The 15,447-nt window shown below is 39.5% G+C and overlaps 1 long non-coding RNA gene across 1 annotated transcript in view; it reads right to left on the bottom strand.

Annotated features, from left to right (window-relative positions):
- LOC106852400 (uncharacterized) overlaps positions 1-15,447 on the bottom strand; it is a 79,189-nt gene that overhangs the window by 57,737 nt on the left and 6,005 nt on the right. Inside the window, exons 3-5 of the long non-coding RNA XR_015807681.1 lie at positions 7,837-8,036; positions 3,136-3,270; positions 1,008-1,139 (exon numbers count right to left, since the gene is read on the bottom strand). This is a non-coding gene — a long non-coding RNA (uncharacterized LOC106852400). The remainder of the gene's footprint in view (positions 1-1,007; positions 1,140-3,135; positions 3,271-7,836; positions 8,037-15,447) is intronic.

Genomic DNA, 15,447 nt, shown 5'->3' with positions numbered 1-15,447 from the left:
CCTACCAGGCAATCAGTGCTGGAAGGCAGGAAATTAATACTCATAACTTCTGGTTACTCTGGCAGCAGGGTCGTGCTCCTCTCCTTCGTGTGAGTCTCAGAAAATGAAATACCAAGATAGAGAATGATCACCTGGGCTTTTGATTTTCCAGGGAATGCTTTTTCCTGCATCAAGCATTGTCCTCCCCTCTGAGAACGTATGCATCTGTTAAAGTGGAACATATAGTTCTGCAAATGTGTCGCCTACACGATGGGATAAATCAGACTGAGCCTCTTTCCTGATGTAATGTCTTGGACAGATCCCTCCTGAGCTCCTCCACAGGATTTTTGGAACAAACAAAAGGAAATCAGACTGCCCTAATTAGTGCTTATCATTTACACTGACTTCATTACTTTTATTTAATGCCACAATAACTCCCAGACACAACGTACATGTTTTGTGTATTGATATGAGACAAAATACAAGAACAGGGAGACTGTAAAAATGCTTATGCAAGAAACTGTGGAAAACACCAAAATACTGCAATCCAGTTGTGGGTCATTGTGTAATTCAAGTAGACAATATTTTTCAATCTCTTAAGCAATGAAAATTTAAAATATGTAATAAACCCTACATTTCCATGTGTCTTGTTTATGGTCAGTTTAAGGATTGCAGACTGTGCCAGTCTGGTTTGGGCTCTGCCTTTGCAAAATTGAGAGAGAGGAGTTGTAAAGGAAACATTCCTAATAGTATTTTCCTGAGTAAATGCTTTCACCCTGAGCTTTATTAAAAACACACATAACTAATGCAATAATAACATACCTGACTGCCAGCAGTTTGTGCAATATCATTAAGATATGCATAGAAATGCCATATAAAATCAAGATGTCTGCTTATAGGAATTGTTAAACTATCCTAAAGATTAATAGGATGACAATTTCTAGGGGAATAAATTCACTCCTGCTCTAAGTATAACCCCTGTGCTCTGAATGAACTAACCTCCTTTGAGTCAATCAAGTCACACCTACCTGGGATAAAAGAGTCCGACCCAAATAATCCATAATTAGATCCTCAGCTGCCAACACTATCAATCTCCTGAGGTCTGGGGTGGCCTGAGCTGCCCTCGTTCTCCAGCTGCATTTCAGGGAACACGATTCATTCTTGAAAGAAAAGACATTTTTCAAGCACATGGAATACTAAAATAATGTTGTTGGACATTCATCGTCCTGAAGTATCTTAAATTGTTGCCATTAACATATAATCAGGAACCAGATGATAACCTTGCCAAGCAGAACAGCAATTATGTTATTGCTTATGCAATTGGGGGCTGCTTGCTGCCTTTTATTACACCTTGAAGGGAAATTCAGATGCTGTTCAAACAGATTGAAGTTCTTCATATCAGGTTCAATCTGTCAAAATCACTACCCTAAAGTTCAGCTGCACACAACCCTGTACACAAATTCATTTTTAGAAAGCCAAAGAATTGGATCAATACTGAAGTTATAAAAGAATTAATTTCCCTATTATTCTCATGTATTGGGTGTTTAATATCTGTTACCTTTCAAGAAGATGATATTTTGGGATAATTCAAATTGATACTCTGTTTCTAGCACTATTTTTTCAGTGGTCATTACATAAATGTAGTGGTCATGTGTGCCCTTGAAACTGCACAATGATATCACTTAAAAATAAATATTTCGTTTTTAGCAGCTTATGAGGTAATTAAATGAAAAATATTGCATGCAAAGATTTTAATTTTATATAGAATCCCTTATTCACAGCACAGCTCTTATGCCTCTTAAATCTGTTTGAAAATCTTATTGGTATCAGGTACAAATAAAGGTATTATTCCTTTCCAAAACCATCTGGATTAAATCCTTTCAAGCACTAACACACCAAGGCACACAGAATCCTTCCAGAGGATCAGAAGGCCCTCACACAAACTGCAGGGATTTTTTCCTCATTTCTATGGCATATGTTGTATCAGAAATCACAGTTAAAAGAAATTTCATGCTCAAAATGGAAATCTTTCCTCACATGTAACCCAGCCAAAAATTCCTGTGATGGCAGAATTAAATTTGGCGTTGTTCTCAAAGCTACAGTATGGAACAATTACCTTTTTTTTATTCCTAACTACAAAAAATGTTACTTTCTCTGAACATTTATAATCATCTTGAAGACTCATCAGTAGCTGTCAAAGAAGCCCATTGTCTCTGCCCAGAATTTCTTTTGAATTTTTAGAGGAATTTGCATATGTGCTGATCTAGAAGAAATAATTAATCTCTTTTTTATGTAAAATGCAACGAGTGCAGCAGATGGGAAGTGATATTCACTTACAAACACATGTAAGCAGCATCTTAACCTCAGCTGAGATTGTTTTTGCCACGATACAGTCTAGAAAGGTAGACTGCTACCAGGGGGCCACAACAAGCACATAAATTAAATTCCAGACTGGTCAGACTGGAGAGAGAACAATTTTGGTGATTTCAGTGTCTATCTTCTGCCAATATTTCTATTTTCTTGCTCTAAAAATACCCCTAGAGGAAAAAATCTCACTGCATGTAACTTCTTTCTGTTGAGTCATTTGGTTTGTTTATGAATCCTATGTAGAGGTGCAGTTTTCCAAACGCCTCCTGCATGCAGAATAACTCCCCTCTGAACAGACTCTACCTGAGCATCAGGGAAACAAATAAACCTGGAGCTGAGGACATTTCAAGGACAAGGAAAATTACTGTTGAGAAGAGAATTATCTGATTTGGTTCGTGTTTATTTTTACTTATCTCCAGCAATCTGCTCTCCAACAGAAGATGCTTATTTGCAGAGGAGAAAACTGTCTCCTTCTTGGACTGATGCCCAATGGTGCAACAGTGCCACTAAGGACAAGAAGTACACCCTGAGCATGGATTAACTCATGTAACAGTGACCAAAGCTAGAGAAGCAATGGTTTGTGTCATATATGCCAACTAGTTAAGGAAAAATTCTTCATTTCTTCCCATCACACTTCTTACCCACTAGGCAGTCTGCCTTCCACCCAAGAGGTGCATATTCCCAAGTAAAATATTCTACATCTGAAACTTTAGAATTAATTCTTCCAAAAGAACTAGTGTAGAGAAGCTCTAGGGTACAGCTCTGTTAATTTATTTTACACATACTTACTGCCAAGTTAGGGGGTTTTACAATTTCCCAAGGAGTCTTCCTTTGAGGAACTGCTTAGAAAATCTTCAGTGCTGGTGTCCTGTGATGAAGGAACAACTCCAGGTTACCAGCTGAAGCAAACCTGACTGCAGCAGCCTGGTGGGTGCACAGGTTAAGAAGCAGAAGAGACCTGTTAAATTTTTTTGCTGCAACTGAATCACTAAGAAAAATGCAAAAGAGAAAAATTAAGGCTCAACCTTTCCATCTGCTTAAGGCTCAACCCTTATTTTTAGTTTCTTTCTCATGCAGTGACTTTGTCTTGCAAACTCTTTCATGCAAGGCATTAACTAGGGCTGAGTTACTGGTGTGCCTGTGATGGTATCCAGTAGTTACTGAATATAAACCTGGGTGTTTGTGTGCTCTGAGTCTTTGCCTCAGTAATATCTTTAAATATAATAGTCTCTGCCTGTTGGCTTGTTTTCTCATAGGGAGGGTGACAGAACATTTTGTGTTCTCTTATCTTCAATAGCAATGAAACAGGAGGAGCTCCACAATGCGAAACCAAATCTACTGCTATTAATACAACATCCCAGCCACAGAGAAGAGATTTGTTTATTTACCAAAGCTAGAGATGCCTCTCTCTGACCTTTCTTGTGCTTGTATGCTTTAGCTGGGAATAGATTCCTCAGAACTGGGTGCTCTTTTAAAAATATACAGTAAAAATCATACCCACAACACCCTCGAAACAGAGCCCAGGCTGCAGCCCAAATTGCATGAAGTGACACACAGCTCAGGGTAGGTAGAATAAGTCTAACTAGGGCACAGTGCATATTCAGTTTTGATTCCTCTGCTAGAGCACAGAGATCAGTCAGCTCTCCAAAGCCCACTCGCCTTCCTCGCTGCCACTCAGCAACACGTTCTGACTATAACCATACATGGGCCCATTTTCTGTCTGAGGCCCAACAGCTCCCTGCAGCCCAAGAAACCTGCCAGGGTGGATCTCCTCCTTCTCTGCATAATTAAAAAGTGCTTCACACTGCAAGGTATTTGTTTTAAAAAAACCCCACAAAACAAATAAACCAGATTCTTTTTCTGGAATTCACCCTGCTTTACCTGTGCTTTAAACCCGTGAGAATCATCACATACACAAATCAAACATTTTTTAAATTATATTTTTCACTGTTGGTTGTGTTTAGTGACTGCCTGTACAACTTAAAATAGCATCTGGAAGAGTTAAGTCTTGCATTAGCATTAGGGATTCAACCTGGTTTAACCTCACAGACTCAGGATATTTTGTTAAGCTGATGCATCTCTGGTACAGCAAGAACCCAGAATTCTCCACAGCTCCTTTTGGTGATCCTTGCTGGACAGCCTTGCACTGTTCCTCAGCTTTCTGTTCCTGAGAGGCAGCAGCCCTGCACCACAGCTGCCAAAAAGGAGTGTGGGTTGGCTCCTCAGCCACCAAGTTCTCCAGCCCAGCACATTAATCCACCTTACCCCTGATTTTGGTACCTGCTCCATGATTGATATTTTTGTCTAAGCAGATTAATAATGACTTACAGAAGCAGGTCTGGGAGCAGGAACAGGAAACAAGGGAAGGAACCGGCCCTAAATGTCCTGATTCAAAAGTAATAATCATGAAACAATTTATAAAAGGGAAACAACAGTTATGCCGTGTCCTCCTCCAAGAGTTACGACTGAAGGCAGCACCAATGTTAATCACCTGTAGAATTTGAAATGAGAGGCAAAAATCCAAAACATGGTCTGTCTTTTCCCTATAACCACTGGGCAAAACTATCTATAAATAAAACCTTCCAATATTCTCAATCGTACAGCAGTCTGGAAGGCCAAAAAACTGTCTTTCATTACTCCAGAGAATACTTCACACTTCTGAAGGAACTGGTTTAGGAGTGATGCATCCCCTCATGCTCTGACCAACTTCACACTTCGTTTTTAATCCAAATCTAAGTAACAGGCTTTGGGGACCTTGTCTGTATTCCTTCCTACTCAAGTCTGTTCCCATCTGCCTGATCCCCTGGGTGACTTTATAATACTTCTTTTGTGTCACCACAACTCCTGCTGCCTCCCAGTCAAACTTCCCACACCGATCTGCACTCCTTGCTTTTGCATCTTCACTCTCTGCATCTGCAAGTGCATGAATAAGGGTTTGTTTGTGTGCACGAAATTTACTATGACCACTTTTACAATCCAGGTTCAGGCAGAGAACTCTGTACACACAGCAAAGCTCTTCTGCATGGAAAATTGTCACAAAGCAGGAATGAGGGGAAAGTTGTGTGAGGAACGTGTGGAAAGGGGTCCCTCACCCTGCCTGATTCACAGCTGGGGTTTCTCCCTGGCAGCTGAGACCGGTGATGTGAGAGGTTAGGCAAGAGTGGGGGCAGATTCCTGTGGGGCTTCACCAGCCAAATTCCTATCTAGCAAAAGGTTGCTACAGCAACTCTGAGCCTCCTGAGATACAGGAATTATTGTAATGGCTGCTGAAATGCCTCCCCACTGCTCTGAGACAGGATAAGGAAAATCCTACCCTTTGATACAGAATGCTTGCCCACTGCCACACTTCACATCAACTCTATACAAGCATCAGGTTTCCTGAACTTGCCCAGGAGCTCATGGCTACTTCTCCCTTTCCCTCATTTACATGTAAACATAGAAATAATAAACCTAAACATCACACAATAAGAACTACAGTTCCAACACCTTTTTCCCATGGAGACTGTAAGAGAAAAAAACAAATCATATGGCAGAAGTTAATATACTGCTGAGTGGGCTGAACAGAATTTAGAAACCTGTACAAAGCCAAAATATGTATTTTCCAGAGCAGAGTTTGTGGTTTTCAAAAACCACATAGATAGAAAAAAGCAAACAAACCAAACCAGGACAAAACCCCTCAGAGCTTCTCAATGATTCAATGTCAGCAGGTTTTTGGCTGCCCCCAGCCTGTGCTTGTTTTCCTCTGGCATCTGTCCCGCTCACAGGTCGTTCAGTCCACTGGACTATGTAATAAATACCAGACAGAGATGATGCTTTAGACAGAACAGGAACACTTGTGACTGAAACAGGTCCTGAATCTAGAATGGGGTGGCCTGAGGACAATGGGGACATAGAAACAGCAAGTGGTGTACACTGTAAGTGGAAAAATTTTCACAGAACTTCTCTCATTTCCCTCTTTTTCACTTTTCAGCAACCCAGTTTGGACTAGAAGTCCAAAATGAAAACAGCAGGATCGCTGATCTGAAGTAGTACCTGTGCTTACCTGAAATACCTAGATGACATTTTATATTATTTCTTTAAAACCAGGAGTCATAATTTTTGTACAGATGCCCAGTTTTAACCTGAGCATTACATTTTGGCCACAACAGAAAAGACCAAATTTCTCTGGGTATAAATCCAGTCAAATTCATGCAGTTTCCTCCTGGCTGAATTTGGCCCAACCTGCCTAAAAACCCCTTTGGGATGGTTCAATTCCAAGCATTGCACTAATCCAATCTCCTGCAGTTGCTGAATGCTGTGATATTTGGTGTCAGCATACGACATCTGAGACTTTTTGACACAAGCTTGGTGTCATTAATAGAATATTTCATTGCTTTTTTTACTTTTCACCAGGTCTGTGAGCTTTCAGATTAGTACTGAAAAGCTTCAGAACAAACACTTCTTTCAGTGTGACAAAATATCTTGCTCAAGTCAGAGAAAATTTTTCTTTTTACTTCTCTCAGTTTAGTGTCTACTGTGAAGATGATTTTCAGAGATTAAGAAAAGCATATAATGTTTAAAACAAAACATTTGTTAACCAAGGATTTCCTGGATATTTCTGCTTTCTTATTTATACTACGTCCTGGACCTTGTGAAATCACTGTTTAACTTTCAGTATTATTTATGGAAGCAAGCCTGTAGCTGTTTCCAGATCTCACAGAGAACTTTCAGTTTGCAGTTTCAGTACTAGGTGCATAGTCCTGGTTTAAATTAATCAACTAAAAAAGCAATATAAAATAAGTATTTAACCCTCTCACACCTTGGCTGGGTCTTCACAGGTAGGATGTTTTTTTACCTCACTGGAGTCAGGCTCCTGAGTTCTCAACCCTCCTCTTCTACGACAATTTGGAATTTGGGAATGCACAACCTTTCCAGTGCAGCAGAGATAAACACTAGTTTGGGGGCTTTTCTGTAGTGCAGAGAGAGAGATTTGAAATATTGCCTCCTTGGTTATGCATACAAAATACCAAAGCATAGAAAGAGATTCTAGGAAATGAACAAATTTTATGAGGCTTTGCATGCTGCCACTATTGATCAAAACTCTTCAATCTACAGCAGAAAGAGGCAAACAAGGCATAATGATTCAGTGCACTGGATGTGTGAGAAATCATTATCAACTTCTGTGCTGTCAGTGTGACTACTCTGACTTAACAGCTTCAATCAGCTTCAAGTGAGACCCTCCTCAGCACACAGCCCTGGATTTGCAGGCTGCAGCCCTATGTGCTGTCCCTCACAGCTGCAGAAACCGAGTGTAAAGAGATTTAAAATGGGAGCAAATCAGAAATCAACGTTTTACATTCATTTGCATGGGTAGAAGTGACCGTGCACATGAAAAGTTCACATGGCTGCTCCAAGCAAGGCTGGTAGTGGTTGCACAATCAGGACTATAATGAAAATGATGACAATAATAATAAGTAACTGATTTAAAACTCTGCTCAGGTGCTGCCTTACCTTCCAGTCCTCTTGCTGACACCTGTAGTTTTGTGTCACATGACAGAAGACACGGGACCATTGCTCAGGCTCCAGCACCACACCAGCATCGGGCAAAGCTGCTCAGGAGGGCCCTGGGATGACACAGAGAGGCTGCAGTTTGATGGTGGTAGAAGGATGGAATATTGTTGTTTTCCAGTGTTGTTGTTTTTCTTTTAAACCTGGGGAAATGCATCCCTAAGTCTTTATTTAAAAGAGAAAATATTAGGACTTCAAAATCAAGCACGCAGAGAAATTAGAAAATTTCAGTGCTAAGAAAAGAAGCCAAGAGTTTTGTAATTAAAGATTCCTTCAGGGCATATGCATGGAAAGGCAACCTTTATTCTGGCATTTTCTAACTTCAGTGTACTTGCAAATTATGCATATTTTGGCAAAGATTTTGGATCTGTAAAATGTATATATTATACATAGAACTGAATTAATCTCTGATATATTTTTGCCTCATAAATACAGTTTCCTGTTTCCATGCTAGAATCTACAGCATTAACATATTCACATGCCAGTTGCTGGATTTATTCTTGATAATCCAAAGGCTGAGACTGGACGTGCTCAGCCTCTCCAAATTTCAGTCTTATCTAGCATTTTTTCTGAGTCACCCAGATAAATTATCTCAATGTCCTGGTAAAGTGACTTCTCTTGTCCAGGGGCTCTGGAGAGCTCCAATTTTTTTTCTACATCTGACACACAATTATAAGTTCAAGTGCTAAGACTGATGAACAGAATTTTTCTTCCTTTTCACTGATTTAATTTTTGAGACTGTGTAATGTTGTACGAAGAATTTCTAAATAAAAATAGTTTTAAAAACACTATGTTAGCAAGAGTGTGGGAAATTTATTTCAGTGTGCAATAAGCCACATAAAGAAAAAGCATGAATCTGAAACTAATCTTCCTTTAGATTTGGAAAAGTGGAAGAAAGGCTGGAGAAGGAGAGACAGTAATTCATCTTCTTGCAAATCATATAAGAATGTGATATATTCATTTGTATTTGAACAGAGTATTTAATTCTCCAGGAAAAAAAAGTTTTCTATATTTTTTCCCATAAGTTAAATAAATGAGCTAACAAATTATAAAAGAAAAAAAGAACATATTTAATTTTTATTGCACTCAAACTCTGAATTATACACACGGTTCATTTTCATTCATGTCCTCTTTCTGTAATATAAATGTTCTGCAAAAGCAGCAAAACTGCTCTTTGCTGCTGCCTTCAAGTGGAAGTTTCTCTGTGTATAATGCAAACATTTGAGTCCCATTTAATTCAGTGAAAACTGAGGCACACAGAGTCAGGCACTGAGGCCTCTGTTGGACCCAGGAGCCGAGCACAGAGCCCTCACTATTCCATCTGCACACCCACCCCATGGCCCTCTCCCCTCTTTCCTCCCTGGGGACACTTTCAGGGACAAAAAGGGCAGGGAGAGCACGAAGCATCCTCTGACAGGCTCAGGGAACTGATGTGCCCGCTGGAAACAGCCCAGATGCCAAGAACCCGTTGGGATCAGGAAATCCTGACGGCCTCCAGTGAGGGGTTAATGAAGGATAAGTGTGTACATTTGCTGTTTGGTGCTCAAATAGCACTTCCTTATGACAATATGCATTACTTAATCTGCAAAGGTCAATGGATTGCTCTTTAGTTCCTTCCAAATGCCTGTGCAATGAACTTTGTCATTTTTCATACACATTTCTCAGCAAGAACTGGTGGTACAGGTTTGAGGCTTAAAATGCCTCTCCAGCTGCAAACACCTCTCACTGCACTGTATTTCCACGCTCCCCACACAGCTTTAGAACTGTCAGGTCTAAGCAGAGACTCCCCTGTAGCCTCACTCTCAACTTGCACAGAACCTTGCACAAGTGAAACAATAAGAAGTACAATTGTTAATTTCCTTTTAATCCTCTTGCAGTATAAATCCAAAGTACTGCATGTGCAACAGAAGTGCCAAGAGATGGAGGAAAACTGAGATAATGTTATCAACCTCAGTGTGGCCGTGGTTAACAGCAGTTTGGAGGAGCAACTTACTCTGCATTAGATCACTTAAAAAAAGAGGTGGAAATGCTGCAGGTCAACAGCTTGTCCAAACTGCATAAATGCCCAGAGAATGGTATGAATGAGCACAGCCCTAATCCTGGGAGCTAAACCACACAGCTGCTGCTCCCCTTTCCCCCATGTGGCTCCACTGGAACCAGGCATGCTGGTGTGGATACCCAGAGCCAGGTTTGGGATATATTCTGACCCAGTGTGGATGGTTGGAATAGCACTGGAAATCTCCACACAGCACCAGGACAGCAGGGTTTAACTTAGCAGGTAGTGGAATGCACAAGCACAGCACAGAGACAAGACTGGGGAATTAGGCTGCTGGCAAGTAGCAGCTGAAAGCTGATTGAACACAACAGATTGGGCTTTCAGACTGGATAGATAGGCAGCAGCTATTTCAATGGAGTATTAACAGTTTTGCTCTTAATTATTTTCAAACCTTCCAGCTAATGCAAACTCAGCACGACATGTATTTTGGCCTCAATTATTTGTTGTTTCTGTGTGAATTCAGATAAAAGAAGGCTGAGTGGTTTGTTGAGAATTTCTGCTTCTTTAAAATCATTCTCTTAAGTGCTTGGCTTACTTCTGCAAGCAGCTGTCATGTAAGTAACTGAATCTACTCCTCACAAAAATGGTCACTTTCTCCATTTCAAGTGGAATTTCTTTCTGAAATGATACTGCCCTGCAAGCCAACAAATGGTCACCACTCTGCCCAGTGGCAGGTGGAAGGCCGTGAAACTCCAGAGCTAAATGTGGAAAGTCTACGCCTTCAGAAAAGGGAGATTCTGGTCTTGCCTGTCTTGCATCGTACTTTTTGGTCTGGGAGGAGCTGACATTGAGACATTTCTATGTCTGGAACAGCTTCTTCTAGAATTTTCTCGAAGTATTTATTAGGAAATTTTCTCTCAGATCCTTGCATAGTTAGTCATGTGAAAGCCAGAACAGCTGGTTTACACCTCAAAGAATAAACAATTACTAAAAAAAATGTCAAACCTCTCCCAAACATTTGTGAAATAAGAAAATTATCTTCCTAAAGATGCTTGAACTGACTGCTTTAACGCAGCTATTTCCAAAAGAGGTCTGTTTTCATACCTGTACTTTCTGTACATCCTCCTTAATACATATTTTGTATAAAATACCTGGGATCTCTCATCAATACTAATCCAATATGTATCCAGACATATAATAGCACTTGTAACAGATGGGACAGAATGTCCTACATGGCATTTATTCAGCATGTGAGAGGACAGACATATAAAGATCATGGCAGCATAAAGTAAAAAAGGTTCATGAAGCCAACAACACATGGTCCAGTGTACAGAGTGTGACTGACACAAAGCCAACCCATCCAAAATCTGACACATATTTTCACTGTCATGGTGAATTTATAGCCTAAGATTTTTATATACTCTTCCTCAAAAAAACCAACCAACCAAAAAAAAACACTAAAAACCCCAAACAACCCAAAACCCCCTTCAAATTCTGCATTGCACTTAGGAGAAGGAGAATGTCCTTTCACCGAATTGAAGTGAGAATGAGTTTAACTGAGCCTCTTTCCTAATCAAAATAATTGAATTGATGCTTCTTTGAGCCAAAACAGTAAAAAAAATAAACTACTGGTACTGCTTTGGTGTATAATGGCTTTCAGGCCTCTTGTTGGGATGATTCAGAAGAAATCAAAATGTACAGAAAGAGCAACAAAACCCAGTCTTGTGTCAGCCAGGATCAAACAAAAGCATTAACTGGCAAGTCATGGTTTCCAGTGGCAACCACAGTTTTTCAAGCAAAAATTGTTAATGGATAGGAGATTAGGGGTTTGATAAAAAAAAAATTGGACACCACATTTAGTAGGAGTTGAGATGAGCTGCATACATCCCATGCCACATGGAAAGACATCTCTTTCCCATCAGCCAAAATGTGTGTACAAAAAGAAACAGAAAAGCAACAGAAGTTGTTCATGGCTGCAGCACATCACATCCAGCATAAAATGGCTATAAAATGCCCCCAATTCCAGTATTTTGAGGCCTAAGCAGGTATCACAAAACCACCCAAAATTGTCTCAACATATCAGAATACTGGATGTTCTAAGTTTTCTTATGGAAGATGAGCATCCCCAGGCTTTGAAGAACACCTGCTAGATTGCCACAGCTCAGTGATTGGACATTTTGTTTTTCAAAGTGATGCTCGCCTTTAAAGGGCAGTTTAATCAGTGGAGATCTCCCAGCTTTGCAGAGCACCAGGGAATTCTGCACAGCAAATATGAATTAACAAATCCACTTATCCTTTCCCCCAGTTGTCATGAACAGGTGCTGCACGAACACAGGCCAGAAACAATTCACATCTTTACCATTCTCAATGAGATTTTAATTTGTCTTTCTTCTTAGCCTTTTTCTGTGACATTTGAAATGAGCAGACTCTTGTATCTGCAAGGTAATCAAGTTCACATTTGGGAATGGTACATGAACTCAACACAGTGCCTCGAGGCTCAGGCCTGAAGGAATTTCAAGTGTGCAGAGATGGAATATGCAAAGACAGGAATAGGAGGTGGTTTAACCCAACAGGCAGCTAAACACCACACAGCCCCTCACTCACACCACTCTACAGCAGATACTGGCAGGAAAATTAACTCTGTCCAAAAAGCAACACGGACAGAGGAACACAGTGGCATTGCTCACTGTGAGAAGAAAAGTGCATTTTTGCACAGGGGAGGCAGAGGTGCATGTAAAATGATGTGGTTTGGAACAACTGCCCCTCTTTGCACGGCTACAGAGCTCCACAAGTGTTGTTCCAGTTCAGTGCTGCCACAAACTCCCCAGGTGAAGGCAGCACCAGCCAGTAGTGGAGTAGCAAGAATGCTCTTTGTGTTCTTTCAGTGCTGCAAAATTTCTGGCTGCCACACCTCAATTATTCCTGGAGTACCTGGTGCTCCTCCTCCCATTCCTGCATGGCTGACTGCAGCTACAACGTGGCCCTAATTTTGCAGCAAGTCCCAACAAGAACAGTAAACAGTGCACAGCATTCCTGGCACACAGAGCAGACGGGACAAGAATTGTCTTTTAGCAGTTGCTATCCACAAGAGACAGAATATATTTTCCAGTTAAAAATTCTGGATAAAAGCTATGAACCCCAGATAGACAGTTTGTACTGTACCTTCCATTTCAGCTATCAATTCTTGAATTTACAGTAAAAATACAGCAGGATAGTGTTTGATAATGCTTTTGCTTTCTCTTTCAATCCAAGCTTCTTTTCACTGCTCCATTGAAGGCAACATTATACAAATGTGTCCAAAAATCACAGTGTGGTGCTGCATGTTCTTCACATTTCCAGCAAGAAAATTAGATTATTTAATTTTTCATTTTATTTAATCATCCTCCAATATCTCATATTTACCTTTATAAATTTATATTTATTTATTACTATATTGTAACTGAATCTTGTTACTAAATGCCATTAGTAGGGCAGAGACACAAAGTGCTTACCCACACGAGCCAGTGTTAGAATTAGGACTGTATTTCTTAAAACTCTAATCCATTGTTGGTTAAGAAAAAAGTCAGAATCTTCATCTACTATGCACTTGGATTCTAAGCATTATTTTGCCCAGTTCAAAGATCCTGCATTATGTCTCCAGCTGGCTTTTTCTTAGAGCTATACAGCTGGAGCACAAAAGTGTTCTGAAATGTCCCAACTGAATTTCAAATGAATATCAGAAATAGGCAAGGATATACATGATACATGCAGAATATGTGTCTAGGGAAATCACAGAAGATCTAGTTTCCACTAGTTGGTTATACATAAATTATTTAGGCAGTAAGCCTGTTGATTAGCTGGAGGCAAAGATATCTATTTTAAGTGTACTTATGGTCAGGATTAACTCATGAAACTTGGATGGCATTGCTCATAAAACAGCTAAAATCGTTTCAGCAACCTCATGCAAAAATTAGTTAGTCTCTTTTTTATCACTTTTTATATTTTTAAAATTACTTTTTACTTTTCCTTAACAAATAGGACATGATTTTTGAAAATCATGTGATAAATGTCTTACAAAACCACACTAGAAACTATTTAGGGTGACAGGAGAAGAAAGAGGACTGGGAGCCAGGAGACCATTTCTATTTCTAGTTCTGCCATAGACTGTGTGACTGTGACTTTGAACCTCAGCTCCCGTTTTTGTGAAATGGGGATGACATTCCTGCTCTCTCAGGGATATTTTATAACATAATTTCCATTTTTTTAAGGTTTATAAAATGCTCGAGACCCTTGCTGCAAATGCAAATAATTAATCAAGCAACAGTAAACAGATTATCAACACTGCTATTATTATTGTTAATAATGATAATGTTTGTTAATGTTATTAATATCAAATCAGCTCACTAGCATTGTTCTGACAAAAAGCCTAACCTGCACAGAGCAGGAAAATCACCGTGGCTCACTTCTAGGAATAAGAATGCTGCTGACAGAGTTTCAACATGGGAGTAGAAAAGAAATTCTTTAAGTTCTCCATCTGAGCAATTGTAGGTGGTAAAAATGAATATATTTTCAATAATGCTTTGTGACATGGGAGCAGAAGCAGCTTTAAGAGCTTAACAGTATTTTTAAAATATGACTCAGGGGAGGTTTTCTTTTTCTAACAGAACTGGGGGAAAAAAAACCACCCAGGAGTTAAACAATCTTTAAGAAACCCAAAACCTTGAAATAGAACAAGAATTGTAGGTCAGGATAATTTGAGTTCACATGCAACACCATTGACATATAATAAATCTATGCAGAAAAAAGCAGATGTCTTATATTGGAAGCATTGAGTTCTCACAGATAAACTGTAAAAATTTCAGTTCTGTGAGTGACCAAAACCTACCACAGGTAATTTGGGAGCTTAAACCCCTTCGAAAACCTGTCATTTCTGTGAAATACCTAGATAGATTGTATTAAGTGGTAGAAATGAGGTGAGGAAATGGAAACATAGGAGATCAATATAACATTTATTCCACTAAAGGAAAACATGTTCAGGTTTGGTTAGAGTCACATTAATAGAGAATGAAGGCAGTCCAGCAGGTTTTTTTTTCTCCTGAATAGCCCATGTTAGGAAGCATTTGTGAAAACCTTAGAAAGGTAGAGGAAGGTGACAGACATACTGTAATTGTACTCACTAATCTTACCACAAAAATATTGCCTTTTAGAAAACAAAACCCATGTGGATTGTGGGTTACACAGATTTCTGAGGGTTCAGACTAGAAGACTTTAACTGGTAAACCAAAAAGATCCTTTGGTTTCAATCCCTCATTTTGTCTTATTTCATGACACAGAGAAAAAAAATTACCTCAAAAGAATTTTACATGAAATAGAATTTTGGAATTTCTATTTAATATACTCCATAACCAATAAAGGAGCTTGTTTGACAGCATACAAGAATTTTATCAGTGTCTGAAAATTGAAGTGTGCTACTTCACTGTATTACTAATAACTACCTATGAGTTTGGAGGAAATCCTCCATCAGAAACACAGAAACTTCAGCTGGTGTCATATCACAAAGTGTCACACATCTTAGAAAA

Source organism: Sturnus vulgaris, chromosome 19, assembly GCF_052056855.1.
Source record: "Sturnus vulgaris isolate bStuVul1 chromosome 19, bStuVul1.hap1, whole genome shotgun sequence".
Lineage (NCBI taxonomy): Eukaryota > Metazoa > Chordata > Aves > Passeriformes > Sturnidae > Sturnus > Sturnus vulgaris.
Note: the sequence above shows the minus strand (reverse complement) of the source record. Positions and strands in the feature narration are given on the sequence as shown.